At 49.6% G+C, this 18,748-nt stretch overlaps 1 long non-coding RNA gene across 1 annotated transcript in view; it reads right to left on the bottom strand.

The window, feature by feature from the left end:
• The window catches only part of LOC134986470 (uncharacterized), a 49,644-nt gene extending 31,325 nt beyond the window's left edge, over window positions 1-18,319 (bottom strand). The window contains exon 1 of the long non-coding RNA XR_010192346.1: window positions 17,976-18,319. This is a non-coding gene — a long non-coding RNA (uncharacterized LOC134986470). The remainder of the gene's footprint in view (window positions 1-17,975) is intronic.
• Between the last annotated feature and the right edge of the window lie 429 nt (window positions 18,320-18,748).

Raw genomic sequence — 18,748 nt, 5'->3', positions numbered from 1 at the left:
GCAGCTGCAGGCACCAGACTTGCCCTCCAATGGGTCCTCGTTAAAGGATTTAAAGTGTACTCATTCCAATTACAGGGCCTTGAAAGAGTCCTGTATTGTTATTTTTCGTCACTACCTCCCCGAGTCGGGAGTGGGTAATTTGCACGCCTGCTGCCTTCCTTGGATGTGGTACCCGTTTCTCAGGCTCCCTCTCCGGAATCGAACCCTGATTCCCCGTTACCCATGGTCACCATGGTAGGCACAGAAAGTACCATCGAAAGTTGATAGGGCAGACATCCGAATGCGTCGTCGCCGTCACAGGGACGTGTGATCGGCCCGAGGTTATCTAGAGTCGCCAGAGAGGCCGAAGCCGACCTGTCGGGAACCCCCGGATTGGTCTTGGACTGATAAATGCACGCATCCCTGGGGGTCAGCGCTCGTCGGCATGTATTAGCTCTAGAATTACCACAGTTATCCAAGTAACAGGGTCAAGCGATCAAAGGAACCATAACTGATTTAATGAGCCATTCGCAGTTTCACTATACCGGCCGTGTGTACTTACACGTGCATGGCTTAATCTTTGAGACAAGCATATGCTACTGGCAGGATCAACCACGTAGCTCTCGGTATCGGCCGGCGCGTGCCGTCCCGAAAGCGGTGGGTCCGCCGGACCGGGCTCCGTCCACCGGCGCACAGCAGGGCACCGGGGCAGGTCTCGAGCCGAGGGGGCGCTCGGAAAAGGGACGAGAGGAGGAGGACAGCCGTCCTGGTTGGGCCGATTGGGAAGCTCAGAGTCAGAGTGGACGGCGGCGCCCGGGGGCCCCGCACCGTCGGCCAGACACCCTGGGGAGGGGGACGTCGCCACGCTCGATTTCACCTGTTTTCGCCTCACCCAACAACCTGTTCGCTAGGAAACCGGTGCAAGCCGTCCTGGGGGGTGTTTTTTTTTGCTGGGACGGCAGCAGCTGCCCCCAGCACCACCTCTTCCCGATCTACGCCTGACAGGTTTCATCTTGTCCCGGGGGGTGAAAGGGTGTAAAGAGGTTCCATCTCACAGGGCTCCGTCGCCCTTCCAGGATGCCGCTGCCTGGTGCACGGGCATCCGCAGCTTCCGCCGGCTCCCTCCGAAAAGCATCCAGGTCGGGTCGATTGGGAAGCTCGGAGTCAGAGTGGACGGCGGCGCCCGGCCGCCCCGCGCCTTCGGGCGGACACCCCGGGGAGGGGGACGTCGCCACGCTCGATTTCACCTGTTTTCGCCTCACCCAACAACCTGTTCACCAGGAAACCGGTGCAAGCCGTCCTGGGGGGTGGTTTTTTTCGCTGGGACGGCAGCAGCTGCCCCCAGCACCACCTCATCCCGATCTATGCCTGACAGGTTTCATCTTGTCCCGGGGGGGTGAAAGGGTGTAAAGAGGTTCCATCCCGCGGTGCTCCGTCGCCCTTTCAGGATGCCGCCGCCTGGCGCCCAGGCATCCGCGGCTTCCGCCGGCTCCCTCCGAAAAGCACCTCCCGCTCTCCCTGTCTCCTGGATGGTCACCTGCCGGCCTGGCACCAAGTATTTGCATCTCTGTCGCACTCTCCATCTCTCACTCTGACCTCCGCCCCATCTGGCCCTCCCGTCCGCGGCGGGGGGGACCCGGCGGGCAAACCCGTCCGTGCAGCCGCCTCACCGGAGCGGGGGCGGCGAGGAGCAGCCGTCGGGGTGAGCGGCGTCCTCGGATCTCGATGCAACGTTCGTTCGGTTCCTGGGAAATCATGTGCTCCGCCGGGGTCCGGGGGTTAGCAACCTTTGCTGGGCGAGGGGGCGCTTCCCTGGCACCATCAGGCACCTGCGGGTGCTGCCAAACGGAGCAGACCATGCCACATGTAGTCGGGTGCAAGCCCGCCCAGCTCTGGCCCAGAGCGCTCGGGCGGGAACCTGGGGACCAGAGACCCTCAACAGCAGAGGGGTTCCGGGTGTGCCATGGGCAGTGGGAGGGTCGGTTCGCCTGAAGCCAGCCGAGACCCTTGGGTTCCGGCCGAGCGATCGTCCCTCCCCGCCGGGGCGCAGGGTGCCACATCGATCGGGTTGTAGAATGAAAAGAGTAATTTTCATTCGGTTCACTGTTTCCATACCGTAATCCATCCACCTCCTGTAGATCTCGCTGATGAGTTCTCTCGGACGTAGTGGGACAGGAGGCGCGCGCGACGCTTTTGCAGTGCGCTCTCCAATTTTTCCCCGAGGTCTTGGACGTGCCTCCCAGCCTGAGGAACACCGGTCCGCACTCATCGGCGAAACTTCCATAAATTGCAGTACCCGATTTGGACCGCTGGGGGGCGCTGCCTCCGGGGGAGAAGGAGACGTGCCCGGTCCGTACGGCGGGCTCCAACGGACGCCCGTCGCGGACCCTTTATCGGCCTCATAGGGGAGATGGCCCTGCCCCTGCTGTTCTCCGAGCTCCGCAGCTCTCCTGTCACGAGCCCTTTCGTGGGAGCTCCAAAGATTTTGGCTTGTTGGACCCCGGTTCCTGGAGCCCTGCCTTGACAAAATCAGATGAAAGAAGGCCCTGCCCATGCTGATCTCTGAGCTCCATGCATCTTCTGTAACGGGTCCTTTCGCAAAAGCTCCAGGGAACCAGGCTTCTCGGCCCCTGCCCTACACTTGCTCCTAGAGATCCGCCGGAGGTGTGCTGTGGCGGGTAGCGACACGGGTGACCAAGGGCGCGCTTGACCCAGGATTCCTCCTCTCCTCCCCGAACACCTGGAAGCGTCGGCTGGCCCCGGGCGCTCTGGTCCGCACTCATCCGCAAAACTTCCGCACGGGAGGCGGCCGCGTTCCCGGACCTGGGGTCGCCCAAGGAGAGGACCGGCGCATGTGGGGGGGAGGCGCCGGGTGGCGGGGGCATCCCAGCGCCACCCGCCGGCGCCCCCGGTGGCCGGAGCCGGCTCCGACCGCGCCGCTGTGGGGTAAAGGGGGGAACGGTGGAGCGCGACGCGCCCCTGGCCCCCCACGGCCGGGCGCTCGGCCTGTCCCGGGCCGCTGCTGCGGCGCCCCCCGCTGGCCGCCCGATGCCACTGCGGGGAGATTTCACGCGTTGTTTCGGGGGGAAAAAATAAATACCCCAGGTGGACGCAAGTGGGACAGGAGGGCCCAGAACCTCGTATATCGGAGCACGGGGCCCGTATCTCCGCCGCGGCACCCCCCGCTGGCCGCCCGATGCCACTGCGGGGAGATTTCACGCGTTGTTTCGGGGGGGGGGGGGAATAAATACCCCAGGTGGACGCAAGACGGACAGGAGGGATCAGAACCTCAAAAGGATCCCCGCAGCGGCGCCACCCGCTGGCCGCATGGTGTAACTGCAGCTCTTCGCAGAAAAATAAAGACACAGTGAAAAAAAAAATATTATACAGTAAGTGTCGAGTTGGGAATAAATATTTTGGTACCACTCTCCCCGCCCGGGCAGCACGGGGAAGGGTGTCCCCGCCTGTCCCCGGTGCGGTCCAGGGAAGCAAGCTGCCGCGGTCTGCTGCACTCGCGCTTTCTTTCCGTTCGAATGGGGCGCCTCCGGCCAAGTCCCCGGCCGGGACTTGGCTCGCTGGAGAGGGAGTCTGCGCCTCCCGCTGGCCGCATGCTGTAACTGCAGCTCTTCGCAGAAAAATAAGGACACAGTGAAAAAAAAATTATACAGTAAGTGTCGAGTTGGGAATAAATATTTTGGTACCACTCTCCCCACCCGGGCAGCCCGGGGAAGGGTGTCCCCGCCTGTCCCCGGAGCGGACCAGGGAAGCAAGCCGCCGCGGTCCGCTGCACTCGCGCTGGCTCTCCGTTCGAATGGGGCGCCTCCGGCCAAGTCCCCGGCCGGGACTTGGCTCGCTAGGGAGGGAGAGGTAGGGCCTACCCCTCCCGTCGAGTTCCACGCACCCCGGACAGACCGAAGCTTAAGTCCGGCGGAGGAAGGGGATCATCCGGCCCCTCCTCCCCTCCCGGTGGACCCGCCCCTGACTATTAAGCCCAGCCAGGGAGTCCACGTCGGCCCCCGGGCGGACCAGGGAAGGACCCCCCTTCCGCGCTCCGTCGCGCTCGGAGGCGCTGACGCGCCAGGCGAACGGGGCGCCTCCGGCCAAGTCCCCGGCCGGGACTTGGCTGGCGAGCGAGGGCGCCCGTTCCAATTCCCCCGCCGGCGTGGAGCAAGCAGGCCGTCCTGCCCCTCCTGGTGGCACTGCAGCACCGGAGATTATTCGGGGAATGCTCCCCAGCGCTGCTGGGGAACTGTTTTCTTTAAACACACTCTGCATTGCACACACCGACACCCATTCCAGTCTGGTAAACGTGATTCTCGGGGACTTGCGAGAATTGTATGCTGGGTAGTTGAGAGTGACATGACTCCTCTATCACCTCCCAGGGTCAGACTCGTGGGGACCTCATTTTAGGTCCCCACCATGTCGGAGGTCCCACCAGTGTTGGTGTGCTGTCTGGCCCGTGTCCCCATTAGGATATATAAACAAGTGCACACACACACACACACGCGGTAAGGGAGTATCCAGTGTGCCATAAATAGGGGGGAGGGGGGTGGAAACAGGGTGTCACACACACATGGGTAGGGGGTGTACAGTGTCACACATAGGAGGTAGGGGGGTATAGGGTGTCACAGGGGTAAGGGGTGTACACTGTGTCATACACATGGGCATAGGGTGGTACAGGGGCAACACACCAGAGAGGGTTACATACTGGAAGTCAGTAGGTGGGTACAGGTGGTCACACTCTAGGGCGGTATGGGGGTACAGGGGGTCACACACTGGGGAGTAGGGGGTACAGGGGTCACAAACCAGATGAGGGATTGGTATGTGGTACAGCGGGTGACACATCAGAGGGCAGTAGGAGGGACACACAATGGGGGTAAGAGCTGGTAGGTGGGTACAGGGGGGTAAAGTGTGTGGCCGGAGTCACAGAGGAGTCATCGTAGAAACTGTGGTCGAGCTCTACTTTCTCCCATGGAGCAGCTGCAAGGGATGTTTGGAGCAGGGCAGTAAAGATCTCTGTCATCATCTGCTCTCTCTCCCTTGCTCCATGGCAACTAAGGAAGGAAGGGATTGATTTTCTGGGCTTCTGTGATCCCTGGGAGTGCAGCGGGGCCCTTCCCTCAGCAGGGCCATTTCTAGTGGGGGACTGTGACTGGGTGCAGGTGGAACAGTGGGCCCTGAAGTCAGTCCAGGCCCCATAGCAGCTGCATACCCTGCACCAATGGTAGTTCCACCACTGCATATACTAATATTATACTCTATGACCAGAGAGTATCTGTGTGATGACCATGGAACTGTTTTTTTTTCACACACACTGTACTAATCTGTACTTGGGGTGTTGTAGAGTGTACATTTCTCTTGATGCTTTCTATAAGCATACAGTAGGGTATATTTACTAAAATTCGTATTTGTACCGATTTGGAGGGAGATTCATCACAAATGACATCGAATGTGTAATTTTGCAACTTTAATTTATTCCGACTAATTTACTAAGCTATCGTATTTTACATTTTCGTGTTTTCCGATGTCATTCGTAGTTTTTTAAAGGTAGAATGCGGCCGATTTAGTGGTTTTGCGGCCGTGTTATGAGGGTTTTTTTACGACTGCGTCACATTTTGGTTACGGCAGTGTTTGTCCGTTCACGGCCGCATTTTTTTCCTAAGTTTCGTTTTTGTCACTCGTCCGTGATTGGTTTGATTTGTGATGGAGGAGTGTCTGTGCACATTACTATAAAAACGCCCCAAACCGTCAGCACCTCGTGGGTTTAGCTAGTGGAGAGGTGAGAGGAAGGTGTGTTAGGAGTTGGTGAGTTTTTTGGAGTTTGTAGAGGATTTGAGGAGTTGAGTGCTGTACTGTGTGTGTGTAAGTAGTCTTGTCATACTTGTTGTGTAGTTATTTAAAAGTTTGTCTACTTTTTTGTCATTGTTTTTTATTTCACGTCCATTGTCATTGTGAGTGAGTGAGTGAGTGAGTGTGTGTGTGTGTTTGGTGTGTGTGGTGTGTAGTGGTAGTGGAGGAGTGTGTTTACTGTTTTTTTTTCTCAGTGTTATTTGTTGTTTGTCCTGATTATGTCCCAGTCAGAGGTGAGTGTGTTGGAGGAGGTGAGTGAGAGGGAGGAGGTGAGTGAGGTGGAGGAGGGGAGTGAGAGGGAGGAGGTGAGTGAGAAGGTGAGTGAGGTTGAGGAGGTGAGTGAGAGGGAGGAGGTTAGTGGGGAGGAGGGGGTGGCTGCTGCTGTGGCCTCCAGTGATAGTGATGGTGTTGTGGCTCCGCAGCCACGCACCACTACAAAGACTGGCCGCAATGTAAAATTCAGCTACGCTGAAAATATGGCTTTGGTGCGGGAGCTGATGAGGCATCATCGGCAGTTGTTTGGCCATGATGCTGCAAAGGTGTCCTCACGCAGGAAGTCTGTTCTGTGGGGGAAGGTCGTTGCGGCTGTTAATAGTGAGGGTGTGGTGAGGCGGACCGAGGACACGTGTCGTAAGCGTTTCTACGACATAAAGCGCCGTGTCAAGGCGAAGATGGCCAAGGAGGCTAAATCAGCCCACCAAACGGTGGGGTGGACACCCCTTCCGTGCATCTTACCATGATTGGGAGGAGCCTGTGCATGCACTCATTCCGCCAGAAGTGGTTGGTGCCATTCATGTCCGGGATTCTGATCGGCCAAGGCAGGATGGTGATTTTTTTATTTTTATTTAAATTTAAACATCTGTGCTTTGTCCTTTGTTGTCTGAAATGTCTTCTAGCTAATTGTGATTGTAAGTTGGTTCATTTTTCTAATGTGTTGGTGATATAGTGCAGGCCTGGCCAACCTGTGGCTCTCCAGCTGTTGTAAAACTACAAGTACCATCATGCCTTGCCACAGTTTTGCTATTATGGAATGCTAAAACTGTGGCAGGGCATGCTGGAATGTGTAGTTCCACTACATCTTGAGAGCCACAGGTTGGCCAGGCCTGATGTAGTGTTTATATCAATTATGTATGTTTTTATCCTTTGTATACTATTTTTTTCTGGTTGCCTTGGCCTTTTTCTGGTGTTTTATGTCAAAAGTAAATGTTTGTAGGTGTATTTTAAAGAAGTGTGATGAATATGTTTTATGCAAAGTGTTTTTTTTAATCAATTTCATAGGAATTATGTTTTTTGTGTGTTGTTTTGGGTTGTCCTTTGTGTGTTTGATGTGATTTTTCAAGCATATTTGGTTTTGCTGTTTACAATTTTTTGCAGATATTTGTGGCTAGTGTTTTCTTGTTAGCTTTAAAAATTGGTACCTTAGCGTGCAATATTGTGGTTGTGTCAAGCTATGTCGTTTGGGTTTTAACTTTAAGCAGTATAATATTGTGCATAATGCACCTTTGTGTATGGATTATTTGGTGAAATTGTTTCTTATTTAAAGTATACACACCCAATGAAGTCAGGCAGAAAAGCATAAGCATCGTTTAGTTTACTTCTCATCAGGTTCCACATATGTTTACATCACAATAAGGATAATGCATAAACATATAAACAAAATAGTATGTTCATAAGGACATTCTTCATATTTTTACAGTACGAAAGAGAAGCAGCACAGCCAGGCCACATCCAACACTGCCAAGAGATGCAGATGGTGGCAATGCAGGTAAGATTTTACTGTAAACACATATTCTGCAAACACATAGAAATACAAAATGTTAATGTTTATCTTATCACATAGGTTCTTCTTCTGCATACCCCCCTCCACTAAGGCGCCCATCACTCGGTTACTGTGGCTAGGAGGCCAACCAAGAGACGCCGTCTTGAGGCTGAATCAGGAGCACCATCATCACCACCCCGACGGCGCATCTCCGCAGTGTCGTCCCTGCCACCACAAGCAATTTTGGCCAGTCCACAAAGCGAGGATCCACAATCACCTCGGCTGTCTGGTGAGTAAACATAAAAGTTAATTGTAAATAATTAAAAAAACAGTGTGGTAGATGTTTTAACCTGGAGAAGGCATAAGGAAGTGATAAACCAGTGATATGTGCAAGGTGATCAAGGCAGCAACCAAACAGATCCTAACAGTTAAATTACAGATTGGAGCTGTTTGGCTGGTGCCTTTATCTCCTTGCACATATCACTGGTTTATCACTTCCTTATGCCTTCTCCAGGTTTATTCATCTGCCCCACTGTTTGTGCACAGCCAAAAATAATGTATTACAAATAAAAATTCATCCTTGTAATAATCACAAACAGCAAGCACGTGGGGTTAACGTAATTTTTTTGGTTTCATTTTCAGATGTGATGTTGGTCATAGCAACCAATTTTGTTTGTTATTTAATTTGCAAGAAACAGCTACATAAATGTTAACTATAATCCAATTGTTTGGCATGGCCAACATCACCATTTCTATACATAGGCCACCTTAAGACGCTTTCAACCATTTTTAAAGATTCATTTTTATTTCACTATATTTGTTAAAGTTTTGGCCAGACCACTGCATGAGTGTATTGCTCAACACATTTATTGTATTGTGTGTGTTTAACAAAAGGAAGGTTCATACACAATATGTAAATGCAGTAATTTGTAATTATTAGAGTTCTTCATTTTCGCATATTAATTATGGCTCAGAGTGCAACAATTCCCTCAAACATTTTTCAAAAGAGTATGGAACGTTAGATCCACCCATCATGGCCGAGGATGCCCAGCAGGAAAGTGACCAGCAGGATACCTACACACTACACCTGCAGCCCATCGATCCTACCCAGCCAACCACGCCGCAGGACATAACCCAACCACCCCAAACATCCCACAGCCCCCAATTGAGCACAACACCACCCCAGCAACAAATGGCCCCAGAGTTTTGGAGCAGTTGGGCCACACAACAGGCGCAACACTATGCCTGCCTGAACACCCACACCCAATACCTTGCCAGTCTGCCCCATTATCTGCCTCGACTCAGTCGGAACTCAGGCAGACTGATAGTTCAGGTTGGCAGAATTGCCAATTCAATGGAGAAGATGAGGGCAGACAACAGCCAAATGCAAGCCAATTTACTCCGAATCATGGATGAACAACAACGGCAGCAACAAGCCCTCATTCAAATTATTCAACACAACCAACTCATAAACGAAAACCTCTCCCGAATTATTGGCAACAACACTGCCGCTAATACACAACTGACTGCAAGCATAAACAACCTGAGCCAAAGCCTTAATGTGTTGTCATCCCAACAAATAAGCTCAAGCTCGGGAACAACCACACCAAGCCAGACCCCAGTTACCTCCCCTGTTAGACGCTCCAGCAGAACACGGACCAACGAACCAGGCCAATCCTCTGCACCCAGCACACACAAAAAAAGAAAATTATGAAGGCTGCAGCAAATAGTTGTTTACAAATAAAGTTTTGGCAATTGTTCCACAAAAAATGCCTGTGTTAGGTAATAATTTTTTCACACGCAATATGTGTATTGTTTAATTTGCTAATGAGTGACAGTGTAAGTTATACATTTTATTGCATAACTGTAAAGAACATGAGAAATAACAAATAATAACGCAACACAAACAGAATTCACACCTAAAAAACATTTTAGAATAGTGGTTAGGCAAAGTTATTTATAACTAAATAATACTTACCGTTAAAATAACGCATAATCACTTCTTGCCTTACCTGCCTCCCTACATCTGTACTCACACTGTCACCAGATGTATCTAACTCACCTACTTGCTGACTGTTTTCTTCATCAACAACATGTGGCAGATGTTGCCGCAAACACATGTTATGAAGAAAACAGCAGCAGAACACAATCCTAGTCACCTTTGAGGGACTATACAACAAAATCCCGGCAGACTTATCCAGACACCGAAACCTAGATTTCAGCAACCCAAAACATCTTTCTATCACATTCCGCGTGGAGTTATGTGCATTATTATAATTGTGTTCAGCAGGAGAATAAGGTTGGGACAATGGAGTAAGGAGCCAAGAGTAGCAGCCATAACCACCATCACCTGAAAGACAGATATAGGCAACATTAGGACATGTGGATTATGGTAAATAACATACAAAAATGAGGAGGTTGAAGTTACCACACATACACACAACACACTTGGAACATACCCAGCAGCCAGCCATCAGCCATTTGTCCGTCCTCAAACTTGAGGATGAAGGAGTCATGGCAGCCGCCAGGGTAACCCGCAACCACACTCATAATTTTCAGATTTGCATCACAACCCAACTGGACATTAGTGGATTGGCCCATATGTCTATTTGTAAAAATATATAGCCTGCCCCTAGGTGGTCTCAGCTCAACGTGTGTGCAATCTATGGCACCCAGCACATTGGGCATGCCAGCAAGCTCATAGAAAGCTTCCCTGACTGCATGCTACTGCGACTTCTGGGTAGGGAAGCAGATAGAGGCATCTATGTGGGGTTCCAAGACATCCAAAACCTGAGTGGACATTACAAAATATAAGGTGAGTGTCATGACCTGTAATCAATACAATACTGTGTTATATTACATAACAGAAGCACCACTTAGACATAGACGTGTATGTATGTTTAAACTCACCTGATTTAAATATTTTGAAAAGGTGGCCTGGGAGATAAAAATTACATCGCCAGTCACAGCCTGGAAGCTACCAGTAGCCATAAAGTGCAACACAGCCAGGAGTTTGTGCAGGCCTGAGACAGAGCGAGAGCGTGCTGTCTCACGGTCTAAGTCCAGTTTGACAAGGCATACAGACGGAAAATGTTGTTTCTATTTAGCCGGAACATCTGTATATCCAGGTCATCGGCCAATGCGTTCAAGTTTAAACGCCCCCTAAAAAAACGAGGCCTGCGCAGCCTCCGCGGCACCTGTACAACCTGCTGACCATGTTCACTTTCCTGGCCCTGGTTTATTGTAGCCTCATGGAGCAGTCTCAGGTATCCCCCAGCAAACAAGAAATTTGTACTACACACGGCAGCAGCCATTTCAGAGTGAGAGTTGCTCAAAATGTGCTAGGGTCCCTTTTAAAGGGCCAAAAATTCAGGTGTGAGTAATGTATAATTGGAAACACATGTAAACACGCTTCTCAAAAGCAGGTCTACTTTTTTTTTGCCTTTTTTTACGATTTGTATTTTTTCACGTCCGCAAATGCATTTTCACGGTAGAGATTTCAAATACGAATGTTTAGTAAATGACTGTGTTCAATACCTAAACAGCCGCGTTTGACCGATGGTGTATTCATTCGTATTTTTTTCTTTGCCTTCCAAAAATACGAATACCCTCATCACTGCCGTGATTTGAGTTTAGTAAATTCCCGAGATAACACTTTATAGAAAAAACACCATCTCGGTCAAAATCGGGACCTTAGTAAATATACCCCAGTATGTGGTACGTAATCTTGTTTTCTTTCAGACACTTAATGAAATATTCTGTTTGATGCAACCAAATACAGTACTGTAGCGGTATAAATAATAAGAATTTACTTACCGATAATTCTATTTCTCGTAGTCCGTAGTGGATGCTGGGGACTCCGTAAGGACCATGGGGAATAGCGGCTCCGCAGGAGACTGGGCACAAAAGTAAAGCTTTAGAACTACCTGGTGTGCACTGGCTCCTCCCCCCATGACCCTCCTCCAAGCCTCAGTTAGGATACTGTGCCCGGACAAGCGTACACAATAAGGAAGGATTTTGAATCCCGGGTAAGACTCATACCAGCCACACCAATCACACCATATAACTTGTGATCAAAACCCAGTTAACAGCATGATAACAGAGGAGCCTCTAGAAAAGATGGCTCACTACAGCAATAACCCGATTTTTTGGTAACAATAACTATGTACCAGTATTGCAGACAATCCGCACTTGGGATGGGCGCCCAGCATCCACTACGGACTACGAGAAATAGAATTATCGGTAAGTAAATTCTTATTTTCTCTAACGTCCTAAGTGGATGCTGGGGACTCCGTAAGGACCATGGGGATTATACCAAAGCTCCCAAACGGGTGGGAGAGTGCGGATGACTCTGCAGCACCAAATGAGAGAACTCCAGGTCCTCCTCAGCCAGGGTATCAAATTTGTAGAATTTTACAAACGTATTTGCTCCTGACCAAGTAGCTGCTCGGCAAAGTTGTAAAGCCGAGACCCCTCGGGCAGCCGCCCAAGATGAGCCCACCTTCCTTGTGGAATGGGCTTTTACAGATTTTGGCTGTGGCAGGCCTGCCACAGAAAGTGCAAGCTGAATTGTACTACAAATCCAACGAGCAATAGTCTGCTTAGAAGCAGGAGCACCCAGCTTGTTGGGTGCATACAGAATAAACAACGAGTCAGATTTTCTGACTCCAGCCGTCCTGGAAACCTATATTTCCAGGGCTCTGACAACGTCTAGCAACTTGGAGTCCTCCAAGTCCCTAGTAGCCGCAGGCACCACAATAGGTTGATTCAGGTGAAACGCTGAAAACCACCTTAGGGAGAAACTGAAGACAAGTCCTCAATTCCGCCCTGTCCGAATGGAAAATCAGATGAGGGCTTTTACAGGATAAAGCCGCCAATTCTGACACGCACCTGGCCCAGGCCAGGGCCAACAGCATGACCACTTTCCATGTGAGATATTTTAACTCCACATATTTAAGTGGTTCAAACCAATGTGACTTTTGGAACCCAAAAACTACATTTAGATCCCAAGGTGCCACTGGAGGCACAAAAGGAGGCTGTATATACAGTACCCCTTTCACAAACGTCTGAACTTCAGGGACTGAAGCTAGTTCTTTTTGGAAGAAAATTGACAGGGCCGAAATTTGAACCTTAATGGACCCCCATTTCAGGCCCATAGACACTCCTGTTTGCAGGAAATGTAGGAATCGACCTAGTTGAAAATTCCTCCGTCGGGGCCTTACTGGCCTCGCACCACGCAACATATTTTCGCCAAATGCGGTGATAATGTTTTGCGGTTATATCTTTCCTGGCTTTGATCAGGATAGGGATGACTTCATCCGGAATGCCTTTTTCCTTCAGGATCCGGCGTTCAACCGCCCTGCCGTTAAACGCAGCCGTGGTAACTCTTGGAACAGACAGGGTCCTTGCTGGAGCAGGTCCCTTCTTAGAGGTAGAGGCCACGGATCCTCCGTGAGCATCTCTTGAAGTTCCGGTTACCAAGTCCTTCTTGGCCCATCCGGAGCCACGAATATAGTGCTTACTCCTCTCCATCTTATAATTCTCAGTACCTTGGTTATGAGAGGCAGAGGAGGGAACACATACACTGACTGGTACACCCACTGTGTTACCAGAGCGTCTACAGCTATTGCCTGAGGGTCCCTTGACCTGGCGCAATACTTGTCGAGTTTTATAAACATGTGGAAGACTTCTGGGTGAAGTCCCCACTCTCCCGGGTGGAGGTCGTGTCTGCTGAGGAAGTCTGCTTCCCAGTTGTCCACTCCCGGAATGAATACTGCTGACAGTGCTATCACATGATTTTCCGCCCAGCGAAGAATCCTTGCAGCTTCTGTCATTGCCCTTCTGCTTCTTGTGTCACCCTGTCTGTTTACGTGGGTGACTGCCGTGATGTTGTCCGAATGGATCAACTCCGGGTGACCTTGAAGCAGAGGTCTTGCTGAGCTTAGAGCAGGCATGTCCAAACTGCGGCCCTCCAGCTGTTGAGAAACTACACTTCACATCATGCCCTGACACAGCTTTAGCATTCTCTGACAGCAAAACTGTGTCAGGGCATGCTGGGATATGTAGTTTCACAACAGCTGGAGGGCCGCAGTTTGGACATGCATGGCTTAGAGCATTGTAAATGGCCCTTAGCTTCAGGATATTTATGTGAAGTGATGTCTCCAGGCTTGACCATAAGCTCTGGAAATTCCTTCCCTGTGTGACTGCTCCCCAGCCTCGCAGGCTGGCATCCGTGGTCACCAGGACCCAGTCCTGAATGTGCGGCCCTCTAGAAGATGAGCACTCTGCAACCACCACAGGAGAGACACCCTTGTGCTTGGTGACAGGGTTATCCGCTGATGCATCTGAAGATGCGACCCAGACCATTTGTCCAGCAGGTCCCACTGGAAAGTTCTTGCGTGGAATCTGCCGCATGGGATTGCTTCATAGGAAGCCACCATTTTTCCCAGAACCATCTCATTGATGTACTGAGACTTGGCTCGGTTATAGGAGGTTCCCGACTAGCTCGGATAACTCCCTGACTTTTTCCTCCGGGAGAAACACCTTTTTCTGAACTGTGTCCAGGATCATCCCTAAGAACAGAAGACGAGTCGTCGGAATCAGCTGCGATTTTGGAATATTGAGAATCCAATCGTGCTGCCGCAACACTACCTGAGATAGTGCTACACCGACCTCCAACTGTTCCCTGGATCTTACCCTTATCAGGGAATCGTCCAAGTAAGGGATAACTAAAATTCCCTTCCTTCGAAGGAGTATCATCATTTCGGCCATTACCTTGGTAAAGACCCGGGGTGCCGTGGACCATCCATACGGCAGCGTCTGAAACTGATAGTGACAGTTCTGTACCATAAACCTGAGGTACCCTTGGTGAGAAGGGTAAATTGGGACATGAAGGTAAGCATCCTTGATGTCCCGAGACATCATGTAGTCCTCTTCTTCCAGGTTCGCAATCACTGCTCTGAGTGACTCAATCTTGAATTTGAACCTCTGTATGTAAGGGTTCAAAGATTTTAGATTTAGAATCGGTCTCACCGAGCCGTCCGGCTTCGGTACCACAACAGTGTGGAATAATACCCCGTTCCCTGTTGCAGGAGGGGTACCTTGATTATCACCTGCTGGGAATACAGCTTGTGAATGGCTTCCAAAACTGTCTCCCTGTCAGAAGGAGACATCGGTAAAGCCGACTTTAGGAAACGGCGAGGGGGAGACGTCTCGAATTCCAATTTGTACCCCTGAGATATCACCTGAAGGATCCAGGGGTCTACTTGCGAGTGAGCCCACTGCGCGCTGAAATTCATTGAGACGGGCCCCCACCGTGTCTGATTCTGCTTGTAAAGCCCCAGCGTCATACTGAGGGCTTGGCAGAGGCGGGAGAGGGTTTCTGTTCCTGGGAACTGGCTGATTTCTGCAGCCTTTTTCCTCTCCCTCTGTCACGGGGCAGAAATGAGGAACCTTTTGCCCGCTTGCCCACGAAAAGACTGCGCCTGATAATACGGCGTCTTCTCATGTTGAGAGGCGACCTGGGGTACAAACGTGGATTTCCCAGCTGTTGCCGTGGCCACCAGGTCTGAAAGACCGACCCCAAATAACTCCTCCCCTTAATAAGGCAATACTTCCAAATGCCGTTTGGAATCCGCATCACCTGACCACTGTCGTGTCCATAACCCTCTACTGGTAGAAATGGACAACGCACTTAGACTTGATGCCAGTCGGCAAATATTCCGCTGTGCATCACGCATATATAGAAATGCATCTTTTAAATGCTCTACAGGCAATAATATACTGTCCCTATCTAGGGTATCAATATTTTCAGTCAGGGAATCCGACCACGCCAACCCAGCACTGCACATCCAGGCTGAGGCGATTGCTGGTCGCAGTATAACACCAGTATGTGTGTAAATACCTTTTAGGATGCCCTCCTGCTTTCTATCAGCAGGATCCTTAAGGGCGGCCATCTCAGGAGAGGGTAGAGCCCTTGTTTTGACAAGCGTGTGAGCGCTTTATCCCCCCTAGGGGGTGTTTCCCAACGCACCCTAACCTCTGGCGGGAAAGGATATAATGCCAATAACATTTTAGAAATTATCAGTTGTTATCGGGGGAAACCCACGCATCATCACACACCTCATTTAATTTCTCAGATTCAGGAAAACTACAGGTAGTTTTTCCTCACCGAACATAATACCCCTTTTTGGTGGTACTCGTATTATCAGAAATGTGTAAAACATTTTTCATTGCCTCAATCATGTAACGTGTGGCCCTACTGGAAGTTACATTTGTCTCTTCACCGTCGACACTGGAGTCAGTATCCGTGTCGGCGTCTATATCTGCCATCTGAGGTAACGGGCGCTTTAGAGCCCCTGACGGCCTATGAGACGTCTGGACAGGCACAAGCTGAGTAGCCGGCTGTCTCATGTCAACCACTGTCTTTTATACAGAGCTGACACTGTTACGTAATTCCTTCCAACAGTTCATCCACTCAGGTGTCGACCCCCTAGGGGGTGACATCACTATTACAGGCAATCTGCTCCGTCTCCACATCATTTTTCTCCTCATACATGTCGACACAAACGTACCGACATACAGCACACACACAGGGAATGCTCTGATAGAGGACAGGACCCCACTAGCCCTTTGGGGAGACAGAGGGAGAGTTTGCCAGCACACACCAGAGCGCTATATATATATACAGGGATAACCTTATATAAGTGTTTTTCCCCTTATAGCTGCTGTATCTTTAATACTGCGCGTAATTAGTGCCCCCCCTCTCTTTTTTTAACCCTTTCTGTAGTGTAGTGAATGCAGGGGAGAGCCAGGGAGCTTCCCTCCAACGGAGCTGTGAGGGAAAATGGCGCCAGTGTGCTGAGGAGATAGGCTCCGCCCCCTTATCGGCAGCCTTATCTCCCGTTTTTCTATGTATTCTGGCAGGGGTTAAATTCATCCATATAGCCCAGGAGCTATATGTGATGCATTTTTTGCCATCCAAGGTGTTTTTATTGCGTCTCAGGGCGCCCCCCCCAGCGCCCTGCACCCTCAGTGACCGGAGTGTGAAGTGTGCTGAGAGCAATGGCGCACAGCTGCAGTGCTGTGCGCTACCTTGTTGAAGACAGGACGTCTTCTGCCGCTGATTTTCCGGACCTCTTCTGGCTCTGTAAGGGGGCCGGCGGCGCGGCTCTGGGACCCATCCATGGCTGGGCCTGTGATCGTCCCTCTGGAGCTAATGTCCAGTAGCCTAAGAAGCCCAATCCACTCTGCACGCAGGTGAGTTCGCTTCTTCTCCCCTTAGTCCCTCGATGCAGTGAGCCTGTTGCCAGCAGGTCTCACTGAAAATAAAAAACCTAAAACTAAACTTTTCACTAAGCAGCTCAGGAGAGCCACCTAGTGTGCACCCTTCTCGTTCGGGCACAAAAATCTAACTGAGGCTTGGAGGAGGGTCATGGGGGGAGGAGCCAGTGCACACCAGGTAGTTCTAAAGCTTTACTTTTGTGCCCAGTCTCCTGCGGAGCCGCTATTCCCCATGGTCCTTACGGAGTCCCCAGCATCCACTTAGGACGTTAGAGAAATCATCAATAATAAAGTTGCTTTGAAAATCCCTGGTGTTCATTTATTTGTGTTTACACACCACTAAATAGGAAACAGGCTGTATTTCATACAATTCATATGTGTATAGTATTGCTCACAAATCAAGTAATCTAGAAGGACACATGTCCGTTTTCCTCTGGTGATTGTTATAGGAGTAGAATAGAGCATAGTTGCTAAAGTAGTACAGATGTATACACTTAGCGCTGTCACCTACAGAGTGAGAGCAGCTGATCTTGGGGAACTGATCCCAATTTTCCCACAGAATAAAGAAATCAAACAAGGAATAAGACAGCGCTTCTCACTTTGTATAGGAAACTTTTCAATTTATATCATAAAAAATAAATACACAAATATCACAATAGGATACCGGCCAGTACCAATGAACTAAAATATACAACAATAAAATAATTCCACATTAGTAAATCTAAAAAGAGCACATAGTACTTTATAGATAATTAGTTATACTTTCAATATCTCATATTTAGCATAGTGAAATATTGAGTTGTTAGTAAATCCACATGCAGACAACTGTAGATGTTAGTCCAGCAAATAGCAGGTGAGTATTTGATATGTCCGCATGCAGAACAGCACAAGATTTTAATCAAGCAGAATAAAGCCAGTATAAATGTTAACAGTCCAGCAGTTTTAAGCAGGCTGATTAGTGGTGCAGTTAATATATAATTAGCAATACAGCTGGCTATCTGGACTCAGCTGATTTTTACAAATACCACTGATGAAAGGCAATAACAGTTACCACAGTCCAATAGTCCGCCTAGAGTACAGTTTACTATGTACCCAGATACGTTACCTTTCCTTAGATGGCTGGAAGCATGGCAGCCTCATCCATGGGGTATGGTGGACAATAGGAAATCTGTGCAGTGTTCCTTTTTATAGGTATAGAAGGTGCCTCTCCTTAGTGCGATAGCGGCCAATTCTCCAACACTTCAATAGGCAGTAAAGTGTGGTGTTTAGCCAGTAGGTGAAGCTCCAAAGAGAAAATGACAGCCGATTCTCCAACACTTCAATTAAGCAGCAAAGTGTGGTGTCTAGCCAGCAGATGAGTCTCCAAACCCGTTTCTCCGCATACCCTCCGGTTTCAGCGGCTTCTTCAGTGTGTAATAGTCTCTCCTCTATCTTTCCAGTTTTAAATACGGGAGTTGCCGGTTCGTGCATGCGCAGTAGCACCCGCAGTTCAAGCCTCGTTTTCAGCAATGCTTACTGCTCGAGTCCGTATCTGACTTTCCAATCCAAGCATCATTTTCATTAATGGTTACTTATAAATCATTCTACATGGGTATTATTTCTAATCTGACCACTCTAAGTTTACCTATATCATTAATTATATACATTTAATGGCTCAATCGCATTAACTTTTATCATAAACCTGTTATACTGAATTGTGACATCAAGTGACATCTAGTGACCAAAAACAAATATGACATCCTTGACCTGCATCCATAGATCAGAGTGTATTACCACAACATATATATATATATATATATATATATATATATATATATGAAGGGGACAGATTTATCAATCCTCTTTTCTTTTAATTTCATTTAGTACAGTTATTTTACC

This window comes from Pseudophryne corroboree, chromosome 2 (genome assembly GCF_028390025.1).
Source record: "Pseudophryne corroboree isolate aPseCor3 chromosome 2, aPseCor3.hap2, whole genome shotgun sequence".
Classification (NCBI taxonomy): Eukaryota; Metazoa; Chordata; class Amphibia; order Anura; family Myobatrachidae; genus Pseudophryne; species Pseudophryne corroboree.
The sequence above is the reverse complement of the archived record's forward strand: the minus strand, read 5'-3'. Positions and strand labels throughout refer to the sequence as shown.